Raw genomic sequence first — 7,113 nt, forward strand, 5'->3', positions numbered from 1 at the left:
CACCTGCTGTATGTGTAGACAGAGAGTGCTCCACTGTTCAAACAAGGACAACTAATATTTATTTATCCACCGGCCCGCCTGCTTCAGATGTTTGCTCTTCCTTCAACATTAAACCAGCGACAATCTGTGCCCAGGGAGAGGGTGTGACATTGACTTTGTTAGTCACTCTCACTCAGATGTCATATTTACATGGCATAAGTCATGGAAAATGTGTAGAAATGCAGGAAATTAGCTTTAAAACTGCAAAAATGTATATCTCCCAGAGGAGGCTGGTGGTGGGAGCTATAGGAGGATGGGCTCATTGTTATGGCTGGAATGGAATAAATGGAACAGAGTCAAACAAGTGGTTTCCATATGTTGATGTTTGATACTGTTCCATGCATTCCATTCCAGCCATTGCAACGAGCCTGTCCTCCTATAGCTCCTCCCACCAGCCTCCTCTGCTCTCCAATCCATGGTAAAATGAGTAAAATTGCATGAAATGTGTTATAAAATTGCACACAAAAAAATGAGCACGTGTGGAGAGAGTTGATAGTTCAGATAAAATATATTTAGGACGGAGACGATTATGTTGATGAGCTAAAAGAGAGAGTAAAGACCTCAATGTTTTTTTGCTTTCCCAGAAAGTAGAATTGAGCGCAATAAATTAAGTGTTGAGATCAGCATCTCCCTGCTCACGGTATACTTGCCTGCGCTCTCTCGAAATGCACTTGTGTGTTCGCAAATCTACATGTTACTCAAATATGATTGGCAGCCTTATTGACAAATCACAGCACTTGTTACAATGCCAGTGATTGGCTAGCTAGCTAAATGGAAGGTGGGACCAACGTGATGTTTACATCCCCAGGTATCTAACCAGTAGCCACATTGCAACATGGAGGACTTCCCAAAAGGCGCTTCTTATTTTAGGTAAGAAAGCTAGCTTAGGAATTCAGCCTAATGCTATTTCAACGTGTTTTTGATGATCTAATTTATGTAAAGATTTGCAAGTGGATTTCTGTAATGGTAGACTCAATAATTCCAGACATAAATATTTTTCGAATGCGATGTCATTCCTTCCGGTTTCATCTCACCCATTTATTTTTTTTGCCTTTATTTATTTAACTAGGTAAGTCAGTTAAGAACAAATTCTTATTTACAATGACGGCCTACAAAAGGCCTCCTGTGGGGACGGGGGCTGGGATTAAAAATAAAATACAAATATAGGACATAACACATCACGACAAAAGACAGACAACAGCACAACGGGCGAAAAAGTAGAGACAACAATACGTCACGCGAAGCAGCCACAACTGTCAATAAGAGTGTCCATGATTGAGTCTTTGAATGAAGAGATTGAGATAAAACTGTCCGATTTGAGTGTTTCTTGCAGCTCGTTCCAGTCACAAGCTGCAGCAAACTGAAAAGACGAGCGACCCAGGGATTATGTGCTTTGGGGACCTTTAACAGAATGTGACTGGCAGAACGGGTGTATGTGGAGGATGAGGGCTGCAGTAGGTATCTCAGATAGGAGGGAGTGAGGCCTAAGTTTAAAACAAAACAAAAAATAAGCATCAACCAGTGGGTCTTGCGACGGGCATACAGAGATGACCAGTTTACAGAGTAGTTTAGAGTGCAGTGTGATGTGTCCTATAAGGAACGTTGGTGGCAAATCTGATGGACGAATGGTAAAGAACATCTATCTAATGTCACCCATATAGCAACTAATGTCACACATTGCATGCATCCTAGCTACCGTACTGGCTTGCTATATCAGGCAACTCTAGGTGCTTGGGGAAAACAAATATATTTATATTATCTATAAAGATTATGAAAAGGCCATTTAGGTAGTTAGCTAACTTAAACGCAATAGGATCAGGGTCAGGCTGTCTGGTCTGGTATTGTCTTTGTTTCAGTGCAGCATAAGCCTGTTGGATGAGCCTAGCTAAATTGAAAATGCTTGGGGAAAGAGAGAACTTCAAACATTAGCTGAGGTCATCAATGTAGCTAGCTAATGATTTTAGAAAATAAAAACAATATCTTTGCTACCTATACTTTACTGACCTGCTACTGACTATTGGGGTCAACGCTTCACCCTTTCCAAAAGCTAAGTACCTCTCCATATTCCATTTCCAACATTTCACCTGCTAGCACTGTCTGCTGACATTCTCTACTGCTTTGTGTGCTACGCACAGCCAGTACAGTAGTGCACCTACTGTGAACCAGAGAGGAGGCCTTTTGGGATACTGGAAAGGTGAAGCACAATTCGGGTTGAATTCATTATGGATTATAGTGACTTTTCTGCCTGAACACTCATTGCTCACATCTGAACTATTTGAGTTACTAGTGTCCCCCCAATGACAATGGAAAACTTTTCTGAGTAGACATGATTAGCCTTTATTGATACCAGATAACATTACTTAAGCCACTGTCTCCTGCCTCCATTTTTATTGTCCCATTCAAGTCTTTTTGATTTTCCCATTTAAGTTTGTTTAAATCTATTTACTATTTCCCCATTACCTTTGATATTATACTCCTTTCCTTAGTTCTATTGTGGCTTATTATGATTTAGTTTAATCATTTTTGCAGAGGTATTGTGGAGTTTTATTGTAATTGGCCCTATGACGTTTCAGCTAAATCTGTTGACAGAATCTTTCTTTCACTCAGTACAACAGAACCCAGGAGAGGCCTGCTGCGAATACTGGCTTGGATCCCTCAGTGTGCCTGCAGTGGTGTGACCACGGAAGAGTCCTCAAGGTCTTTTAAAATAGGACTTTTCCAATTGATCTTTTTGGACTTGTCCACTTGGGACTTTTAGCTATTGTTAAATAAATAATGTAGAACACCCTTCTGTCTCTGGTGTGTGTTTGGAAGGCCTACATATCTTGTAACCACTCATTCATACAAACTGATATACAGTGGTGTGAAGTACTTAACTAAAAAATACTTTAAAGTACTACTTAAGTCATTTTTGGGGGTATCTGTACTTTACTTTACTATTTATATTTTTGACTACTTGACTACTACTTTTACTCCACTACATTCCTAAAGAAAATAATGTACTTTCTACACCATACATTTTCCCTGACACCCAAAATTATTCCTTACATAGCAGGACAGGAAAATTCCCACTCTTAAAGAGAAGAGAAAATCCCTGGTCATCCCTACTGCATCTGATCTGGCAGACTCACTAAACACAAATGCTTTGTTTGTAAATTATGTCTGAGTGTTGGAGTGTGCCCCTGGCAATCCGTACATTTAAAACACTTAAGTATATACTTAAGTATATTTTTGAAATTAAATTTACTTTTGATACTTAAGTATATTTAAGACCAAAAACATTTGGACTTTTACTCCAGTAGAATTTTACTGGGTGACTTTCACTTGTACTTGAGTCATTTTCTATTAAGACATCTTTACTTTTACTATGACAAGTGGGTACTTTTTCACCACTACTGATACAAATGCAAGCACTGACTTATATTCACTTGTCTATTGTCCCATTCTTCAATCTGGTCTTTCATATACATATTTTAGTTGTTACACCTGTGTGATGTGTCTGATATAAATGAATAAAAATGTATTCACCCTGTACATTACTTGAATTGTAGAACTTTTGAATCATAAACTAAGTCTTGATACAGTCTGCATGTTTAAGTTTCCATAAGTTAGTAAAAATGTGAAGACCAACAGGCTATGAAATAGTTATTATTTTCTAACCTAACTAAAATAAAAAAAATTAAAAAACGTTTTTACACAGCTTCATAAATTCGGCCATTGAAAGCCTTGGACGGTGTATCCTTCCTCAGGGAACGGCCTGCTGGCAACAGGGTGGCATGGTTTTTGATGTGCTGCTCTAGAGATCCATTGCCCAGCAGACTCACCTGGGACAGGGGGAAAGATGCATGTTTGTTTTTTTAGAGGGAGGTGAGAGCCTACGTATTGAAGTGAGTATGGTAAATCCAACCAGGAACCCTTGATTATATGCTATATCACACAGACCGCAATAGTGAAGGTGCCATAAGTATACTATTATGAGTGGGGCCTACTTCTCTGTGCTCTGAAGAGGTCGCAGGTGGTTGGTCAGAAGGCTCTGGAGGTCCTTGGCATGTTCTGTCTCTGTAGCGACTAGAGAGGTGTGGAGGGAACTACTGAGTGTGCTTGAAAGAGCAAGAGTTCACATCTAACAAGTATATTGCTGATTATTGAGGACTAAGGGGGCATTCAAATCAGACAAATGGATGTGTAAAAGACGCAGCAACTCAATGTCTTTCAATGGGAGGAGGGCGTTGGGGAGGCCCTGGCATTGTGTTGCGCTGTCCGTCTGAAAAGTTGCAGAGATGCATCCCCTGAAAACTTAAAGCAGTGTTCCTTCTCGTCACACCACTGTGTTGGACAGGCATTATAAGCATTTTGATTTAAAGGCAGCCTTACTCTGTGGTTCAAGTTGTATTTTAATGTCTAACTTCCCCTCTTACTGGGCGAGTTTGTTCTGCATGGACCGGTGCCACGGATGGGTGGAGATTTAGTTTAAGGACCAATGGAATGATCAAAAATGTGCAAAATCCACCCACCCGGGGCACTGGGCCATGTTAAACAAACTGGCCCACACTATGACCCCTAAGCCCTCACCCGTGACCTCCCATTGGCCCAGGGTCTCCTGTCTAAACCTCTAATCAGAGTCTCTCTGACAGGAAGTTAATCCAGGAGGCAGGTTTATGGTGCATAGGGCTTCTCCACTCCTCAAATGAGTGGTGTATTAGTTATTCAAATAGGACCGGTAGGGAGCACCTAAGGAGTTGGACCTATAACTGAAAGGTGGCTGCTTTGAATCCCTGGCCAAGGTGCTGGAAAAAAGGAGGTAATTGATCTGGCATCTGGATGGCTGCTTCACATCCTGAAGATATTCCCCTACTGTTAATGGGCTTGAGCAAGGCCGTTAACAGCACAACACACTCTCCATCCAGAGGAGCTGCACTGCAGCTTGACCCTGTGCTCGCCTCAACTGTAAGTGATGTGCCGTTATGACTTACTGACACTGACATGGGGTGCTCCATGTTCCTGCTGGTAGCAGGCCTTAACCTGGATGCGAGGAAATGCCCTGCCTTGGCGTATGGTTATATCTATCTCCACCAGGCTCCTTTTAAATCAAATGACAAACCTGCATGGATTAGCAAAAGAAAATTGTACCTGTATTTAGACAATTGTAGTCATGAAAGCTGCAGTTTTTTTAAGCAGGAGTGTACAGGTTTTTGTTCCAGCACTCTCCGAACACTTCACTCAACTAATTGTGGTCTAAATTTAAGACCACGATTAGTTTAATGAGATGTTTGTGCTAGGCAGGAATAAAAATGTGCACACAGTTCCACTTTACTAAAATCCCCAGGTTTTGCAGAACTCCTGGTTGGAGGATTCCAGATTTCCTGCTTATTCCCTCATGATTCTGTAAATATCCCAACCAGGTTTTCTGGAAAACCAGGGAATTTTGTGGAAAGTTACCAGATTTTTTGCAACTACCTGGGACAGGTACGTCTGTATTATAGAATGAGCTCCCTAAGTAACAATGAGATGACAATGATATGGACAACATGTGCATCTACAGGTCATTTCCCAATTAAAAACACCAACATAAAGTGTCTTAATAGGGTCACCACACGCCACAACAGCTTCAAAGATGCATAGATTCGACAAGTGTCTGAACTCTATTGGAGGGATGCGACACCATTATTCCACGAGAAATTCCATCCTTCTATGTTTTGTTGATGGTGGTGGAAAACGTCTCTGGCGCTGCTCCAGAATCTCCCATAAGTGTTCAATTTGGTTGAGATCTGGTGACAGTGACGGCCATGGCATGTGGTTTACTTAGTTTTCATGCTCATCAAACCATTCAGGCACTCTTGCCCTGCGGATGGGGGCATTCTCATCCTATGGGTGCACAGCCATGGTAGCCAAAATAATGTCCTGCCCAGCATTTTTGTACATGACCCTAAGCATGCTGGGATGTTAATTGCTTCATTAACTCAGGAACCACACCTGTGTAGAAGCTCCTGCTTTCAATATACTTTGTTTCCCTCATTTACCCAAGTGTTTCCATTATTTTGGCATGTGTGGGTATGGATGTCAGTGCGCAGACCCGCGAGCCATTGCGATTCCTCATGATGAGTTCAGATTTTTTTTGTGGCCCCCACTCCCATCAAAGTTGCCCATCCCTTATCTAGTTGAATATGAATGGGTCCTGACGTCCACACATGGCCTGTCCTCTTCTATGACGGCAGAGCCCTGCAGACAGCCACGGTGGCTTGGGAACCAAATTAATGGGGAAACACAGACCAAATGGCCAGAGTCAGTCTCCATTTACCTCTGATCCAGCTTGCTGCACAGGATGGGATTTTAATGGCTGTGAATGCCAAGTCGCAGAAGGATCAGAGAGCATTAAAGCTGCATGGGCAGGTCAGACTGAGGGAAGGAGCGCCATGCAGTACGATTCAGTAAGCTGGCAGAGCAGGAGCCTTTGATGTGATGGAGATGGAGAGCAGCTCTCGGACTCTCAATGTTGAGGCCATTGTGTCCAAATTCAAACAGAACAGGATCCATCTTCTAATTAGAGTCCAACCAATCTGAAAAGACACCTGCCTGATCTTGATGAGGGCTTGGATGTTTCTCTCTCTATGTTAACAACATGCTCAAAGCCATGCCATGGGAAACCCAACCAGCATTACATGCTTTCACCTACCATTAACATTCCATGTATCAGAACAACAAGACCCTACTGTATTTATCCCACAGAAAAGGTTCAAAGTAATTATAGGTGAATACATGCCATTGTACTCTGATAAGGTTACAGCAGGATCATAGCAAAAGAGAAAGATGCAAGCCTAAAGAATGAATCGTATTATTGCAACCTCATTTATACTGTAATTCTAGTCACGTTTTGAGAGGTTGATATCACTCTTGATTGAAATGGCTACGGCTCCATTTGACAATAAAGACGCCAGATGCCTTTTCCAATGTCCCTGGGATGACCACTCCATGTTGACTGCATGGGCTTATAATGAAGAGAGAAAAAATTAAGTCTTTACATTCACATATCTGTGTTGTCTCATACTATTTTGTTAATATATTTTATGCAGTATA

At 41.6% G+C, this 7,113-nt stretch overlaps 1 long non-coding RNA gene across 1 annotated transcript; it reads left to right on the plus strand.

Annotated features, from left to right (window-relative positions):
- The first annotated feature begins 833 nt into the window (after window positions 1-833).
- Window positions 834-3,571, plus strand: LOC110497878 (uncharacterized). The gene is made up of 2 exons (XR_002469732.3): window positions 834-909; window positions 2,647-3,571. It is a non-coding gene; the product is annotated as an uncharacterized LOC110497878 (long non-coding RNA).
- Window positions 3,572-7,113: the final 3,542 nt, after the last annotated feature.

Source organism: Oncorhynchus mykiss, chromosome 19 (genome assembly GCF_057628025.1).
Source record: "Oncorhynchus mykiss isolate SJ-2025 chromosome 19, ASM5762802v1, whole genome shotgun sequence".
Classification (NCBI taxonomy): Eukaryota; Metazoa; Chordata; class Actinopteri; order Salmoniformes; family Salmonidae; genus Oncorhynchus; species Oncorhynchus mykiss.